General features: G+C 41.0%; 1 long non-coding RNA gene across 1 annotated transcript in view; it reads left to right on the top strand.

Moving 5' to 3' along the window:
• Positions 1-17,435, top strand: part of LOC106901864 — a 22,122-nt gene extending 4,687 nt beyond the window's left edge. Inside the window, exons 2-6 of the long non-coding RNA XR_001414394.1 lie at positions 9,504-9,746; positions 9,837-9,889; positions 14,041-14,364; positions 15,314-15,408; positions 16,504-17,435. This is a non-coding gene — a long non-coding RNA (uncharacterized LOC106901864). The remainder of the gene's footprint in view (positions 1-9,503; positions 9,747-9,836; positions 9,890-14,040; positions 14,365-15,313; positions 15,409-16,503) is intronic.
• Positions 17,436-18,869: the final 1,434 nt, after the last annotated feature.

The raw sequence follows: 18,869 nt of genomic DNA, 5'->3' as shown, positions 1-18,869 counted from the left end.
TCTTTCTCTCTCTCTTTCTCTCTTTCTTTCTCTCTTTCTCTCTTTCTTTCTCTCTTTCTCTCTTTCTCTCTCTCTTTCTCTCTTTCTCTCTTTTCTCTCTTTCTCTCTTTCCCTCCCTCTTTCCCTCTTTATCTCTTTTTCTCTTTCTTATCTTTCTTTCTCTTTCTTTCTCTCTTTCTCTCCTCTCATTCTCTCCTTCTCTTTCTTTCTCTTTCTCTCTTTCTCTTTCCTTTTCTTCTACTCTCTTTCCCCCCTATTTCTCTTCACACCTTTCTTTTTCCCTCTCTTTCTCTCCCTCTTTTTTTTTTTTTTTTTTCTCTCTCTGATGGGATTTCCCAGATTTATTCTCTGCGCCATGGTCTTGGTGCGTGTATGTGTATATTTTTTATCTTTTATACATCTGTTTTCACTTTGCACTTTCAATGAGCTGTAGCAGACAATAGTGAGAGAAACATCTGAAAATGCAAAGAGACAGAGTTGCATATGTGTTTCATTTCTGCGGGTTAGTCAGAGAAAACAACAAAAGGACAGCTGGAGGGGGGGAATAAAACACACACTTACAAAGAGGATTGTGACCCTCTAAGAGGGAAAGGCGAGTACAACGAAAAAACACTGCAAAAAGTAAGGAAGGACAGTGGAAGTGAAGCAGGAAGGAGTGTTGGAAAACTGATCAAGAACAGGAATAAGAAGTTAAAAGCCAGTCCGACTGGATATTCCCTAACCTTCTTTAAAAGGAGAGTTGGGGAAAAGACAGCTCGGTCCGGATAAACAAACTGGGAAGACGCACCTGCCGAAAATGTGTATCTGATGTGTCTACACAGATGTGTGTGTGTTTATCCATCCATACATTTATATAGGGGGATCTAGAGCATCCCAACAGTCTAATTGCAATCGTGCGTCGAAGAGGTAAGTCTCATAATTCTATCTTTTCTGAACGGAGAACCAAATCCCTTGGATAGTCAGCAGCAGCCACATCTCGGGCAGTATTAGTTTGGCTGGACTTTGTGCGTGTGTGTTTGTTTGTTTTTGTTACTTTTTTTGGTTGTGAAGGAGACAGGGTTCAGTGGGAGACAACCAGATGGGGAGGGAGGGCAATCCCATTGTCTGTTCTCCAGAAGATCTCGTTTTGCCCTGGAAAAGGCGATCAAACGCAGCCAGGGTCCACTCAGGAAAGTAAAAGGGATTGTGGGGGGTGAGGGGGGGGGGAAGAGTGGGTGCATGTGGATTTAATAGCAGTGAAAGTATTACAGGGGGATCAGATTTAGCAAGCGAGCGAGAGGGAGCTTTTGAACATCTGTCTAATGCAGCCAATAGAAGTGACATTAGTGATATTGGAGGGAGGGAGGGAGACACCGCCGCCGGTCGGGCTGGGATTACGAGAGCCTTCCCAATCCGATTAGCCGCTGCCCTTCTCCTGCCAGCCGCGGAGCCGGAGCCCCGGGCGCCACCACCGCCGTGCCGAGGGCGGCCCCGCTCCGCTCCGCGCCCCGCTCCGCACCTCTGCGCGGCCGGCGCTGCCCCCAGCCCTCTCCCGGCCACCCCCACGGCAAAACGCCTGCTGAGGGGCAGAGCCGAAACCCGGTGGTGCCGGCCAACACCCTCGGGTTTAATATTCATCGATGCACCGAGATGAAATTCCACCTCGCTCCCGGGGAAACCTTTATTCTCCGGCTAATTGTAATTTACAATTACACTTTACACTTAATCACGTAGGAGGTTAGGAAACAAGATTCTTCCATATAATTATTGGCCTCCTTAATCCTATTCCGCCGCCTATCACCCCGCACCGCAAAGTCCTATTGTTCCCTCCTCCCCATTTTACCAACCGTTTAAACTAGTATATATATATATATTTATATATATATATATATATATAAATAAAATCCCAGTCTGCATAATTTTAGACATCACACCCACGCCTCTGAGCGTGGAGCAAAACGCATCAATGGGTTGTAACTGGCGGCGGAGGGGGGCGGCTGGCTGCGCTGCCTGCGCAAGGCTCCTCCGCGCCCCGCGGGCGGGCTACTGCCGGGGCCACCGAGCCGGTCCGCCCCTCTGTTTTTTTGGGGTGGCTTAGTCAGATAGTTTCCCTTCAGTTCGCTTACCGGGTCGATTAATTTAAAAGTGTTCCTTGCTTAACGGCGGGCCGGTTAGGCAGAAGCGGGGGTGCCGGGGCTCCCCGCACACCGCAGCGGGTACCACACGCACCGTACGCCCCGCAATCCTTTCTTAACCGTGCCCGCAGCCTTTAAGGGCTCTGCAGCGCGGGGAAGATGCCTGCAGTTTGTCCCTCCAGGCGCTACAACCTCCCGCAGCCCAGCTGGAAGCGACACCGCCGCTTGCGCGCAGCCGGCCGGCCGCAGAGGAGTGTCACCGCCTTCAGCTCTGCCAGGGACACTGCCAGGGGCTGCCGAGGGGCTCTCGGGTACTATCAGGTTCAGCCTCTTCGCAAGCTGTCTCGCCATCCGGCAGCGGCTCACCCGAAGCGTGACTCGAAGGCTGACTAGCACCCGGCACCGTCAATTACAGAAAATTGACGCCCTGCTTAAAATTCGCAGCCGTGAATTCGTAAGCCTTCACATTTTTACGTGGCAGTCGTCTTACAGGGAGATAACGCCTAACAGCTCCTGAGTTTCCCCCTGGTAACAGCGTGGAAATAACATGGCAAAGGCCGAGAAGTCTCTCTTCTTTCACACACACAGAGCACACACCGCCGTGTTGTGCAGCGGTTTCATGATTTGCAGCTCATCAGTATAGTATCTCTCTCTCAGACTCTGCACCGGTGGGGTTTTGTTTGCTTGGTCGTTTGGTTGTTTTTGTTTTGTTTGTTTTTTTTTAAATGGACGTTAAAAACCTTTCTTCTCGTAGTGCTAAGTGGGCTCATTTTACTAGGCTTTCATCTCTGCATATCAGGCACCAAAGTTGTTATTATATCAAAAAATCCCTCATTTGATTTTAATGGTAACAGTGTAGTCTGTGTCAGCCACTTAATTAGATGTAGTTGGGGCAAAAAGTTGAGGGTAGAATTAGTAAATATCATTGTTGAAGGAGGTAGCTCGGAAAACCTGTGTAAGGTCCTCTTGGTTTGCCAGCCTATCACCTCTGAACTTAGATCCTTCAAGCAAGCAGGCATACAAGCAATTTATGCAAAATTTTCCCAGTTCCCAACAACCCTTCTTTTCCACGGTCTTCAGAGGTTGTTTTCAGATCAAAAGTTCATAAACTTGACCTTGGGAATCCAAATAGTCTTAGAAGAACAAATCCTATCCTCCTGTCAAGCCCTATGTTTCTTTTGTTCTTGTATTTCAGTTTATTGCATAGTTGTGTTTCTTCCAAGTGATACACTCTTGAGCTATTATTTTCAAATTAAATCTCTGATATTCTTAATAAAACCGATAGCTTGCATCATTCTGATCATTCTTTCCTCTGAATTAGAGGATCTTATACTAGGTAGATGCCAAAGGTAGTCATGGGCCAGCCAGTGGGAGACAGCGACAGTTTGGGGGTTGTAGCGTCTCTTTAATATGCGCATGTGTAGCTCAAAACACTGTAGAGTTCCAGCACAAATTTGTGCTTCTGGAATAAAGATGATGATTAATATGCCGAATCCTGTTTCCTGGATCCTAAAATTTCTTATTAAATATGTTTAAAGATTACATGGAGTGGTCTAAATTTATTTCCTCCATTTTAAGGTTTCTTAATTTTTCATTGGAGCTTTTTACCATAGATATTTATACTAACTTTTTAACACCTATTTAAAGTAACAAAATTGAAACCAAATTAAAATGATGACAGATTCAGTTTATAGGAATTAAAAGGAAAAAAGTAGAGATCTCTTCTATTAATATACAATTCTGAATTTAATTCCGCAGTAAATAACAGGCAGTTTTTCTAGTCTTTTCCATTATTTTTTATGTTATGTTTTGTTTTGATATAACAATCTTTGAAAAATGTATCTAAGACACTTCAGACAGGCATGCAGTGGATTCCAGAATGCATCCACTCTGATGTGGACTAATACATGTTTTAAAGCTCTTTTGTGTCATCAGTGAAGTACTTGAATTCCTGCTTACGTCCATGACACTTCAGAATGGTACATGCCTTGTATTGGGAACTCTGGGGCTGAGAAAACGAATAAGATATTGAGTACCAAAATATAAAGAGCAGAATCTGATGCTCAATAAGGGTAATTTTAAATTACCAATGCAGGTAATATCTGTGCACAATTACCTGTAGATAGGACAAAGTCAGGCTGCAGGATCCTTCAGTGACAGGAATTTGCCATCATGAAAAAAGAGCTATTTTTGCTCACGTTAGCTGAAGACCAACCCCATACAGTGCATGGATTCCAGAGTGGTCATGGACAAGTGGAGTGGCTTTTAGAGAATAATTAATTGGCAGATTGTGTTTTGAATATTATTGCAGCTGTTCCTGCTGATTCTGTCAGAGGTCAAACCCTGTTGTGCCAGACACTATTCAAACCTGGAACCAGAAAGCTGGTCCCTGCTTGGTGTTCCTCTTGTAAGCAGGAAACCCTGCCTTCTATTTCAGTTTGTGTGGTTGTGACGCTGGTGCTGGCGGCTGCACCTGAGCTTTAAGTGCAGCAGAATTATCTAAAACTTGATTACAGATTAGATATAACTTTCAGTGTAAAGCTCAGAAAAAAATAAAGATATGGGAGAGAAAAGAGAGAAAAAAAAGCGTGTTTAGAGAAAAAAATGGGTGTGATGAAAAGCACTGATCAGAAAGAAGGCAGGGGATCTTGACATAATATATTTTTCTTTTACCAGGTTCTTTGGAAAATGTTATTCTTTGTTCCACCAACTTCTCTTGCCCCTAAAATCTTTATGGATTCCCCAGGTTGCCATGGCCAGCTACACCAAGGAAGAAAGTTTCAGCACCCTGAGGGAAGAGTGCAGTTTAAAGGAAAAATAAACTGGTCCATATTCTCACCTCTGTAAAATCTTCTTTCTCTCAGTCTCACCTGTATATACACACAGGCAGACACCACAAGTACTTTGAACTGCTTCTCAGCACATCTTGGTTAAGCAGCCTGTGGTGCCAAGGCATCATAGCGCTAGGAAAGAAGAGGAAAGGACTGGGATGGAGAGGGATCATTAGCGCATACATTTGATTGCCTGTAAATCACCCAGGTAAACCTCAATCGTGTTGTCTCTATGCTCCACACCATGCAACTCTGATCATGAGTGGTGAGCATTAGAAATGGACCCATCAGATGGCAGGGCTGGATTCTTAACCATGCCTTTTTTGTACCCTTTTTAAATTATGATTTGAAGACATGGGAAGAATAAAAAAACAGATGACAGTGGTAGCATTTAGCTCTGCTGTGGACAGGCCACCCTCAGGTGGATGCACCCTTACTCATATTGCTCTGACAGGGCAACCCCCAAACTTGGAAAGTAACTGAGAAAAGCTAGTTCCTGATTACTCCTGGCTAAATCAGTAGCAGCTCAGTAAAAGTCCATGCAGCAGTGCTGGGCCAAGCCTGGTGTAAGCGAAGTGAGAATCAAGCCCCATTGCACCAAAGGGCTATGTTGTGATTCAGGTTGTTCAGCCGCCACGATGCTTGAGCCTGGGCCCATGATAGTTGGGAACTGTCGCATCGTGTGTCACAAACAAGCACAAGGGGCAAGTAGAGGGTTGGAGTGGGGTTTGATACTCCTGGGCACACCAGGCAGTGAGCGGGTGTCCCTGCAGATCCTGGCACGGTGTGGTTGGAGGTCAGCTCTGAGGCTAGGGCAGTTGCCTGGGACTCCAGGCAATGTTTCTCCATCCCTTGCTGGGCAGGCTGTGTAAAACACTGTGAACACCAAGATTTCAGCCATTTACCAAGTGAAAAGATATACCAGTGTTTTATGATGGTCATATCAGCTGAAAACATGATCTTTCCCATTTTGTTTGAACCTCCTTTCCCTGCTTACTATCACTTGTCAACGGGGGCAGCTTTTCAGTTCTATTTACTGGAAGCAAACATTGTTTGGATATATATATTTGGGTTTTTTTATTACAAGCGGGAGAATATATCCTCATTGACTAAAAAGATGAATAAATAAGAGAGAATCTTGCTTTGCCAAGCAATTAGACTCTAAATTTTGCAGTGTAATTCCGGAAATAGGTCTGGTTTTCTGTGCACTGGTCTAGATGCAATTTTAATTTCACCATGTGACTAAATGGAGAAAGGATGACTAGAGATGTGACACCATACTTAGCTGTAGGACACAGCTATTTCCTTGGAACAGCACAAGCTGTGCAAAAAGGAAAGACCTGTTTGTAAATAAATTGTGTTTTAGATATTCCTCAGTTTTGGCAGCAGTCTGAGGTGCACCCGAGTGAGATCATTGCAGGTTTTTTTTCCCCCCGGTTTGTAATTCACACATCAGCAAATAGAAACCAAGTCTCCATTGTCGCAGCACTGCAGATAAATAACTGCTTGGCCACCCATTGCAGAAAATCGTGTCCTACATTTTCTGTTGATTTTATTCCCATAAATTTCAACCCACACGATTGAAGGGAATTCTCTGTTTCTAACAAAAGACCAAGCATTTGGCAAAACAAAGAGTCTCTTTTAATCAGGTATATTTTTAATCTTGCTACATTTTTGTTCTCTAAAATTGTTCTCTGTTCAGCACTAGTGCTATTATTTGATTGTGGAAATGGCAAGGCTTTCTTTGTTATTTCCTGTGAATGTTTGTATCCCGAGTGCTTGTGTTTTGGATGTATTCAGAGGTTGACTTTGCCTATTGTGCTTTCAAAATTCAGGAGATTAGCATTCAGCTTTGGCTGTGGTTTATACTGTTACCAAAGATCTTCAGACAAAGGTGGAATGTAAAAAAAAACCAGCCAACGACACTTCTGGGCCAAATTCAGTTGTGACATACGTGGCAGCACAAGTTACCTGCAGGATATATGTTGCACGGAGGCAGAGTGATGCAGCATACATGGTTACATCAGGGTAACTTGTATGAGGCCGGCTTTCAGCGCGTAAAATGAGGGTAACTCAAGCCGGTGGAAGGACAATGTGTGTACCTGTGGTGTGGAGTGTGCCCATGTCAGGGGAAGTAAAGCTTTATCCCACACTGGCAGTAGGAACAAGCCTTAATCTGGATGTATTTGTATTTCATTCCCAGTGATCTAAAAGAGTTGTAGGGTCAATCTGCACCATATAAGGGAGTCAGGTGCCGAAATCTCGCTCTGTGCCAAGAGCCAGAGAGCTCCAAAAGCAAGCCAGCCCCATCAAGGGCCGGCACCTCACTGGGGGAGCCCCTCGCCTCCAGCACCGCCAGGCTTGGCTGCCTGGTGGAGCCACCACAGGCTGTAGAGGGGCTTCAGAGCCACCCCCACACAGTCCTTCCACCACCCACCTGCCAGCAGACATCCCTTTGTTGCTTTGCCATCACTGCTCCACAGTTTCACCCTCTTGACTGGCTTCCTTCTTCTACTTTCAAGCTCTAATTATAGCCTTTCGATGCCTGTTTCCTGTTTTCTCTTCCTGGGTTGTTGTGACCCTCCTAGCCCATTAATAGTCCAAGCCTCACCTGGCTGTCTACCCCAGCTGCCCGACGTGCCCATGGCTCCTCCATTCCTACCCGCACAGTCCCAGTGGGGAGCACACACAAGGTAGTTCCCATTTGGTGGCTCCGATCCATGATTTACATGGCAGAAGTGGGACATATATGTTCTGGACATGTTAGATGTTGTCTCCCCTTATACGGAACCTCAGGATCAGCTGAGACAATTAAATACATATTTAGTTAATTAAAAACAACTCCTCCATTCACTGTAGAGCTTTTGTACTGCTGCCCTGCCAGTGGTTAAGGCAGCCACCATGTGAACCTTTGAACTGCGCGCAAAGCACAGGACTGGTTAAGAGCAACAGATGTGTTAAATCTCCTTCCTTCAGGTGGAATGAAAGGCACAATTAAGTGTCTAGTTGTGAAATAGCTGGAAACAACAGAAGCTGCAGCTGGCGGCATATAGGCCTGAGCAATGTCCTGTGTGCAAAGAAGACGGAGTGAAGCTGTAACGGGATGCCAACTGAGGCTGCTGCTGTAAAAAGCTCCTGCCCCTTCACCCTTCCAGCCTCTTATTCCCACCTTTGTGCCTCTCTGCTGGTGTCATATCTATTTGTGCAACGGCACTGGCAACTGGAATAGGGAATAGCCTGGCTAAAAATCACCCGGTAAAAAAATCCCGAAATCCATTTTAGTTGCATAAAGTCACTGAATCACCAGTACTGTGCAGCCACAGCTACCAAGCTTCCCTGTCACTAGCCTAAAATCCAGGAGGCTAAGTAGTTGTTTGACATGCTGTGTGCAGGAGGGAAAGGTAGAACTAAGAGAGGAATATGACTGGGAGTAAAGCAAGGGGTGGAAGCTTTCAGATGCAGGACTGAAATTCTTTTCATTATGAAATGAAACAGCTTTATGCTTCTCACTCATGTGCCTGAACATGGTTGCAGCAATGAAATGTCTGCTTTCTAGAACACCTTTCCTCCACAACCACAAACTATTTTGTAAGAAGTTGATATTGTCTAACTACTCTTGTCCTGGCAGTTGGGCCAGGCTCCACGTTTTTTAGAACCCACTGTCTTCCAGCATGGGTGTTCCCACAGAGGGGCTCCTTAATGCTAGTATCAGAGTAGAGACCTTTATATGACCCCTATGACATCTGCCTTTATATGACTTGAGAAGTGACCTAAGCCCCAGAATAGAAATGCCTCCCAGACTCTGTTTCCCTGTGCATACAGTGCTTAGTATTAGAACATATTTATTCTGTTTCCATATAAATTTAAATAATATCAATTTCTTAATGCTAATAAATAAAAAAATACAGAAAAGTAAATATGCACACTTCAGCAAATATCGGTTACATATGAATGTATCAGGACACTTTTCTCAGTCTTCCCAGAGACAATCTCTAGTATGCTTTGCAGATCGTGGGATGACATAAAGTGAGTGTTGTTATGAAATGACCATGAGGGTAGTGCTGTTTTCTAAGGAACTACAGTCTAATTACTGAATGGCAAGATACCTGGGTATTATTTTTTTTATCACATCCTACTTTAGATTGTTTTCCATGAGCTTTCTGGAGGACATTTTTCCCCTTAATAAAACAAATTCATATTCATTTACCATAATGAAATTCAAAGTAACTTTCAGTTTAGGGTTTTTGCTTCTGATAACAATTTCTTACGTGAAGCAGATGCTATTTTAAGTCTCTCTCTTTTTCTCACTCAAGGAAGAGTGTAATGGGCTTTGGCTGGCTATCTATAGCAACCCTAGAATGTTTGACTTTTTTATTTTAGCACACTGCAATGAAAATATTTAATTCATTTATAATATTTAGAATGTTAGCAACAAAGTCCATTTGATAAAATAAATTTCATGTGTTATTTATGGGGAAGACACTTAAGGATTTCAATAATTCTTAAAAATATTTACATTTTTTTCTTCTGACTTTTTGTTTTACACTGTGTTTTATAGGTCTTCATTTCTATTTGATGTAGGTTTCGAACTTCAGATTTATGGCTCAACACCTCGCAACAAATTTTGTAAATATTCTGTGGGGGCTTGGTCCTGAAACATAAACACTTCTTCCTATTGAGGCACTGAGGAAAAACAGATCCCCTCATTTATTATGTGATATCCAGAAGGCTAAGGAGATTTTGATCTCCTTTTTCAGGAACATCTTCTTCAGTAAGAAAAATGAAATGTCATCATGCTAAGGTGAATCATAATAAATGTTATGTCTTGGCTGACACTGAAAAATAAATCAAAGAAAGTTGTGAGAAATATTGGTGACTTTTTTTTCCACAGAGATTTGGACCGGCTTTATAAATTAAACAGTACACGATGACAGCTTCGGGGCGGTAAGTAAACCATTCAGTAGATAATCTCCATAGTAACAAAAAAAGTTTAACCATCTCAAACCAAAACAGCACATCTGGACTTGGCTGTGTCATATGGCAATAGGGAACATTTTATTGTTGTCAAAAGTCACAGCACACAAGAAAACTGTGCACAGCTTAATGCTTGTTAGCAGAAATCGGTGGAGTGCAAGCCGCGTGTTCGGGAGGATTCTGATCCTGTAAATCATTATCTATTTGCTCACCTTTATGCTGCGTAAGGGTCCTGTTGTGACCCATCTGCTGTTTGCAACTTAGGGAAAAAAAGCAGCCTTTTCCTTCGTGAATATGGAGTCCAGTCCTGTAAATTCTTCCTCATGTGAGTGGTCCTAAGATAGGACGACCGAATTCATTTGAGTAATAGCTGAGGCACTGGGTTCCTAATTAGCAGTATTTAGTTTTAATTGCACTAAACCTCAAAGTTGAAGACCTACTTCACAAGAGAAATGCTTTTGTGTGCTAAATCAAAGATGGAATAATTTAATTGGTGTGGTGCTGTGACTTAGGGATAGAGAGCAAATTGCTGAAGAGGATGCAAAATTTTACTCAGTAAGGACAAGGCTGCGTGTGACGCTCCATATCTCTGCCCGAGAATAAAAGAGAGCAGGGGCTCCACTTTGCCTCTCGTTCAAGCTGCATAAACTCTGGGTCAAGCCTTGCTAAACTGAATGTGTAGCTGATGGCAGGAGGCATCCACAGGGTGCCTGGCAGGAGCTGCGTGAGGTCCAGCTGCTCCCTTACCACAAAATTCACTTCTGGCTTCACTACGGGGGGTGTGTGTGTGTGTTAATTTGCCCCTGTCCAAGGCAGGAAACACTCAGGTAAGGAAACAGATACAACCTTCGTTCTGTCTTTCTGATAGTGAACTTGCTGTTCCAGCCAAGTAATTTGCATAGAAGGGTGCAGCAAATTGTAGGTGTAGGCCTGTGGCACAAATTGTGTCTCTGAGATAAACTGTTTCAGAGTTTGTGCTTCCTGAGGCTTTTCCTGGACTGGAGCATTTACGAATTTCCTTTTGCTTAGAGCTGAGACCAATGGCACACTCTGGGGCTTCAGAGCTACGAAATCCTGTGTCACTGGCCAGCTCTCTGGGACTGTGTGAGAGCTGTATGTCCAGTCTCGCTCTCCTGAAGTCAGTCAGCTCTGCCAGACTTCCCCAGCATGCTTTCAGCTTTTCTTCATCCTTAACTCGATGCAGCTGAAGCTTGCAACACCCAGGAGGCAGCTCGGACTCCTTGGCTAATTCTGTCCTTTTCACCCATTGGACAGTGCCCGAACAGCTGAAAAGGGCCAATATGGGTTCCAGACTAGAGAGATTCCTAGATTTATGTCAGTTAATAGTTACAGACAGCAAAGTTTGCACAGCCTCACTCATTTCTAGCATCATCGCCTTCCTCACGAGGCCACAGCATGGCCTATGTTTCAGTCTTTCTGTGCTAACCCCTTCTTCTTAAGGTCAATCATTTCCCTTTTAGCTCCGGGATAGGTCCCTGGAGATATCCAGCACCACAAAGTCCTGTGGGCTGGGGATGATCCTGTGTGAATGGGTGCCTCTTCCCCCTCCCACGCTTGTAAGGGAGGGAGTCTGCCCACAGCAAAGCCTTTCTGTGCAAAAATATTTAAGCATGATTCAGACATCTCTAAAGAAGAGTTCTCGTATGAAGGAAAAAGTCTGCCTGTTTCCCTTGGATGCTGCAAAAATATTACCCGGTACGGACCTAAAAGGATGGCTGCAGTTGCAAGCCAGGATTTGCCAAGTCTTGGCACAACGATGTATGTGATAACAAACGATTTGACATAAATCCTTCCAAGGCAAAAAAAAGCATGCACACTAGAGACAGGTTTATAAAGCTGGGTGATGAAGCAAGGTCAGTACCTCTAATCTAAATGCAACAATCCTTGCGTTGCATCACAAGAAGCCTCCTAAGCAACCTTTCCACGCCTCACTGAAATCATACACTTCACAATCTTCCCTTTCAGGCTTCCTTTGTTAAATAATTTAGTGGGGATATTTTGGATGAGATTCTCATCGGCACACGTTTATCTTTTAACACAAATGGTTCCCCCGTCTCCTCCCCCTCCCTTCGGCTGTGTGAGTGTGCTGGGCATTGTGTGTGGTTGGAGTGGAGAGCATTCGGGTAATTACTTTTCATTATTACATTGCACAACAACATCCTTTACAATTTAAGGTTGCCAGTGCTTCGGCAGCTCCGAGATCCCAACTCAGACTTTAATAATGTGTTGCTAAAAAAGGGGGTTAAATGTTGTTTATACATTACATTTCTGGACGCGGCAAATTTCACTTGCACCTGCCAATGGCTTACTGATAAATATACACTGGTAGAAGTTCAACAGCAGTGGGCCAGCAAGTTAGATAAATACCACATGACACCATAAGCATTGAAGGTTAGTGTTTTCCCAGCTCTCACACTCCGGTAGACATAAACTCTTTTCTTAAAACAGATTAAAAATAAATAAATCCTCTTTGCAAGTTAAAAAAAAAATATTAAAATGCATATTCAAAACACAGAATAAATTTCTCTTAAAGTCTATCACAGTCATCTGTTAGGTTTCTTGCCTCTTGGATGTTAATTATGATTTACTCAAGATTTGTGGTCAATTTTTAAGTATAAAAGCATCTCATATGACTGGTTGCCAATTCTGAAGTCTAAAGGCCTTGCTTTATATTGCTGTAGTAGAATAGAAAATATAATCAAAGTTTGACCTTCAACTTTAATCCTATAAACAGAGAATTTGCTTACTTTACCTTGGAAACGGATGTGATTCATCACAGTAGCCCATAAATAACATGTCAAACTGTTAGACCGATCAATGAAAATAAGTTATTGAAAAATAATGTGATTGTAAAGTCTCTATGTAAACTAGCATAGTGTTATTTTAAAATGAGGAGGGCTTTTAGCTTAGTGCATTTTTAATATTTTTTTTTTAAGAAGGATAGTTACTATATATCAAATGCAGTAAACATTGAACATATTTGGCCTATGCAAGCTATTTTTTTTTCAGGAAAAGTACCTTAAGGTAAATAATCATTATGCCTCCAGAGGAAGAATTGGGCTTCACTTAGATCAAGACTGCAACTGGCAGGTTAGCTAAACTGCCTGTTGCTTATCACTGTGCCTGAAACAAAAACAGAGGGTGAACTCTTGTCCACATAGGAGCCCACAGGAATGGTTTGGTCATGGAAAACCTGCATTACAGACCTCAAAGCTGCGAGCAGAATTTCTGTGACGTGAACTTGATGAACTTAGTCTCCACTTTTTCATTGTGGATACTAAATTTGAAGTCTGAAAACAGCAATTTAAGTAGGAAGCTGCGAACTGTTTCACTGCTTATGTTTTCAACAGGAACACCCAGATAATGGATCATTTCACAAAAGCCTTTCAGGTGTCTTCTTGGTTCCAAAAAGTCTGATTTTAAAATTTTTTGATGTAGTAACAAAACATTTATTCAAACAATACACCTTACACTGAAAAAAATATATGGAGATATTGAAATGAACTGAATATGAAAATAAATAACTTAATTTTGGTGCAAGTGTATTACTGAAATTTATTACTCAGTTAACCAAAAAACTCTTACTGAACTGGAGGCTGAAGCTGATTTTAGCCTGCTATATCAGAATCAGACCTTGTCCAGCAATTTGATCTACCAGCTGAAGTTTGTTTGCACTCTTCATGTCAGTAATAGTGGAGATATTTCTCATATCTAATAATTAGACCAATTATTTTGATGCCAAAACATAAACAACATTTTGAGCCTCCTTTATTAAAAACTTCTTTTTTGTACATGATGGAGTCTTTCAATAAATAATTAACATATGAATAGACTGCATTGCTGTTCAATGAGACTGGGAGGCAATGGAATAATATCTGGTGACAGCTATGTACCTTTTTTTCCTTTGGTTGGTGCCATAAAAATAATTAAAAACTAAATTCTTTACCTCATGCAGGAAACAGTCTGCTGAGATTATATTATAAATTATGTACAGAAAGAATATAATATAAACAATGATGTTTATGAGAATAATTTTCTGACATAGCAGGTCTTTAGTATTTTTTTGACAAATATGGCTTTGTATTTTCATTTTTTAACAGAAACAGAACATAGTTGGAACCAAAAGCGTTCTGGATTTGCATCATAACAGTCGGAACCCTTTTCTTGCCCTTCCCTTTGTCATTTATAGTTCATCCATTTACTTAAACCTCAAGCCTGGTGGGAGGAAAAGAGAAAAAATCAGGAATCCCATGTGGACTCTGAATCTCTGCCAGTAACAGGTGACCCCAAGAACTACCCGCTGAAAGCCTCTGTCCCCACTGAAATGTCACCTTCTTCATCTTTGGCAATGTCCTGCTCCATGTGCAGCTTCTGCCTCCCTCAGTGCCGTGGCCATGGCTCCACCAGAATCACACTGGTGGATGGTGAGTGGGGTCCCCACACTGGAGGGGTGAGTGAGCTCCCAGTGGGCACAGGGTGCTGCTCTTGGGGCAGTTGCATCTTGTAGCAATATCAAAGCCAAGAAGACACCTCTGTCTGTCGTTACTATTGGAGTGCAGAAGAACAGTAACTGAGGTACAAGGGTGCTGGACCCTGAAGAGAAAAGCCCGTCCCAATTGGCTCGTAGCACAGGCAGAAAACAAAAGATAGTGCAAAGACATGGATGAGGCAGAGCAGAGGAACCGAGGGCAGGTTGGGGGACGGGGCACCTAACCGAGGCACCTACCTTTCCATCCAAGCTACCTCCCTCTGCCCTCCCTCTGGAGACAGAGAGACTGCTGTGGGATACGACCTGTCCCCCATACAGAGGGAGGGAGTGGTGGCCCCATGTCATGCATCCCTCTGGCCAGCAGGCCCATGGACAGGGGCTTGATTTCCATCTCACCCTATGGAGGCACTATAGCAAACGCCTGTTTTACGGATGGGTTTGAGGAACGATAGTGAAACGGTTTCTGGACTGTTTATGTAAACCTTCCTGCAAATCTGTGAGACAGGAAGAGAGAAAGCACAAAGGTGCCTGCTTGATGATATAACAAATGGCCTTGCCATCCTCAGCTGCCTGGGATCAACACTTCCAGCTCCCATGTGCTGGCTGTAAAATGAACTTACTACTGCAGTCAGCGTTTACAGATGTGCTTCAATATATTACAATTGAAAGAACCTTTTAAAGAGTGATTTCCATAGACAATAAAGCTTACTTTCTATTTCCTTTTTATGGAATATTATTTTAGACAACTGCATGTTAAAAATCATCTGTATATTCACAAAACTTTTTAATGTCATCCTTACTGTAACATCACTTACATCACATAATCTTCTGGCCCTACTTTGATATTGTTTCTGTTTTTACAGACTTTTATTTTGTGTTTGCAGATTTATTTGTGGAGAGAGAGACTTCCTATATGACTATTGAGTATCAATTCTTTGATCAGTGCAGAGCAGATTTAAGGAAGTAAATTCCACCTAAGGTAAGGGAGGTGAAAATTTAAATTGCTTGGTCTGGGAATGGAGAAGAGACTCTTCAGCTAAAATGCTTTAATTTCCCTAAGAAACAATTTTATTTTTTTTTTAAATGAAAAGAATACTGAACACTAAACAACTTTTTGTTGTTGTTGATACAATTCTTGCTTTATTAAAAGAAACATCTGTTTTAAGACAGAATAGCAGTATCATGTCATTACTGCTTTCTCTTGCATCTCTCTCTTCTCACCCAAACATATGTTATGGGTCAGAAGACTTTTTTGTCATTTATACTGATAATGTAACTAATTCACCCACGCATGCTGTACTGGTCTCATAACACATGCCAGTTTATCTTGCACATTATTCAACATGTGGAAAAAAGAGCCTGAAATATCACAAAGAAAAATTGAAGAACATACGACTGTGGCTGAGCCAAGAGAAGTGATGTTGGAGTTTATAGATGTAGTTAATACTACTGTGAGCAGTGCTATCACTGGCAATCCTATCAGTTTAAACAAAAAAAAGTCACTTACTGAGTTCCTTGTGTAGGGTTGAGCAACTCACTAAAAATAAATCATGTGTTCCTTTCTACTGCAATGAAATAGAGGAGAAATATAAACGTTGTAGTTAACAGCAAGGCTGACCTTGGAGATTCTGTTGCCCCAGAACTGACGAGATTATAGGGATGGGAGAGTTTATAGCAGAGATTTTAGAAACAAATGCTTTAGGATTTCATTCCACATTTGGGAAAAAAACACAGAAAAACATTCAGTCCTTTGGGACATCTTTCACGACTTGTACACCTTCCCCCATCAAGATTCAGCTCTCATAAAATCTCATGCTGTGTTTGTACTGCATGGTTGCCAGCTCTTGCTATTTTACAGCAAAACTTCAAATAACAATGCTAGAGTAAAACTGCTACCTGAACATCTCATTTTCCACAAAGAAGCAGCAACAAAATAGGTCTCCATCTCACGGGGCAGCAGGCAGGATCACTGATCATGTTGTCTCCAAAAGACAGATGAAGTGATTAACTATTGTTTTAAAAGTCTAATTATTATAAATCATCTTTGTGATATTTTTAATTTTTTTTTTTGCAGATTGTGAGTGGGAGATAGAAAAGTACAAAGCAGCCATCTTTTCTCTTTCATCAGAAAGACAACACATAAAAACCAGGCACAATACTTTAAAGGGAATGCTAGCAAAACTTCATGTATTTCTACTCTAAAAGTACATTTCTACCATCTTTGAATGTACACTCTACCTGTGATATTCCACAGTTTGCTCTTCTAAACTGTATTAAGCAGCTTATATATGTTTAAGCTTTTGCTTTCAGAAATGAATTAATGTAATTATTTGAATGTTGAATTAAAAATAAATTTATTTGGAAACTCACAACCAAATTGGTATTCATCAGGTCTTTCTCACCTATCCTAGCGTGCCTGTAAAAGGAAAACACCTTTTGTTGATAAAGCTGAGTCAGGAGTGTACCTAATATATCCTGTAAGTTCTAAGAAACTTTGAAAACTACAGTATGAAAGGGCATCATAACACATTCTTTTTCAATGGTAGAAACAAGATCAAACACTCCATGGAATTTAACAATACATCATATTTCTCTTAAAATTCCTCAATCTGCATCCAAATTTTTGTCATATTTCAAGCCTTCACTACTGTTATTGTTTTCTGGAAAGTCAAGATTGTTTCAGATGAATTGGCCTGCGGTGATTTGTTTGCTGTAAAGTAATTTGAAAGTATATGAGAGGTAATAAATAAAACTGAAATTTCATTCCCTTGTTCAGCTTTGCTGTGATATTTTTGGAAAAGATATACATTTATGACTAAGGATAGTGTCATCAATAATTTACCCTTCAGCAAAATGCATTATGTTATAAATTTAATCACACACTAGATCAGGCTCTTCTAATTTTAAGACTGTATCATAAAAGAACTCTTTTTACCAAGAGATACAGTATTCATCTGTGAGTAGTGCCTTTGCATTCACCCTTAAAGAGTCAAGTTATTTCAACAGGCCAATATACAGTTAAAATACTAAAGTAACTTTTAATACGTTGGAAAACATGTTGAAGTTTTGTTCCTCTGGAACAAATCTTTAATTGAAAAATATAGAGACTGATAATTTTGGGGGAGCTATACCTCAGAATTTTCACGTATTTAAAATTGACATAATGATATACCTTCTATGACTCTCAAACTCTCTTGACGGATGAAGAAAAGTAATTGAAATTAAAATAACTGAAATATTTGAAATCGAAAGAATGACATAATTGAACAATTAGCAGGAAGTCATTCTCATTTTCCATTAGTTTGTAAAGAGAGTGCTATCTCCTAAAGTTGACATTATAATTTGCAAATGGTTATATAAAGTTCAAAATTTTTAATTGTAATATACATTTTACATTTGCAAATATTTTTAATGCAGTTTCATGTCCTTAATATAATGAAACAGAAATGGATTATTGCCCTTTTGGCTCTGTAGTAACAAAGGACTTTCATCAATATTTTTTTATTTTTATGGTTTCAAGCATCAGTGATGACAGGAAACAAATGTGTCCTTTTCAATCAACTCTTAGATTGCTTCCTTAATTATAGAAAGAATGAATACACTGATGGAAATATAGAAAACTTTAATATGATGAGTCACTTTAGCTACAAGTAAAACTTGGGCAACGCATTTCAATTTGCTGTTGTAGTTAATGAGATAGGACACTTTTGCAGAAGCCGTCTTGCTGATTTCTGAATTCCTTAGCAATTACAATAGTAAACAAAACAATTAGACATTAAAAATAATTTAGTGCTTTTGTTCTTAGATGCTGTGATAGAATTATCTTTATGATTAACTTCATTTTCATATTGCCTTTCATGTGGTAAAGAGACAGGAATTTTTGAGTAATTGATTTTGCATAAACTCCAGTCAGCCTTATGGTAATTACCCATATGGAAATCTTTGTTCACTCATTTCAGAGAATGTAAACCCACTTCTTCTGCAGTAGAGAACTTATCTTGTTTATAGGCTGTTATCACGGGAGTTTTTGTCACTACTATGATTTATGTAGGACTGCAGCTTAATCATGCTTGTATCATGATCACTGCTTGGCACTTGTATGCTGGGTACATATTTTCTATATCTGCTTCATATATAATCCATTATAAAACTCAAGAGATACGTGGAATAAACCAATCTTTAAATATCAGATAGCTGTGTATGAAGATATATCCTGATTGCAAACCTTTTAGATAGACTAAATTCTGAAAATACATTTCAGGATTATAATTCTCATTTCATTAGTATTTTAAGGAATTTCTGTGAAAAGCTTGTACTTCCAGGTTCTTGTGTTTCACAGGCACTGTGTAAACAATTATTTGAGATATCTACCAACCAGATGTCTCAGAGAAATTTCCTTCAGCAAAATAAGCTTACATTTACTTTCTTGAAGTCTCTCTG

The sequence above is a fragment of the Calidris pugnax genome, unplaced genomic scaffold, assembly GCF_001431845.1.
Source record: "Calidris pugnax isolate Ruff unplaced genomic scaffold, ASM143184v1 scaffold273, whole genome shotgun sequence".
Lineage (NCBI taxonomy): Eukaryota > Metazoa > Chordata > Aves > Charadriiformes > Scolopacidae > Calidris > Calidris pugnax.
Note: the sequence above shows the minus strand (reverse complement) of the source record. Positions and strands in the feature narration are given on the sequence as shown.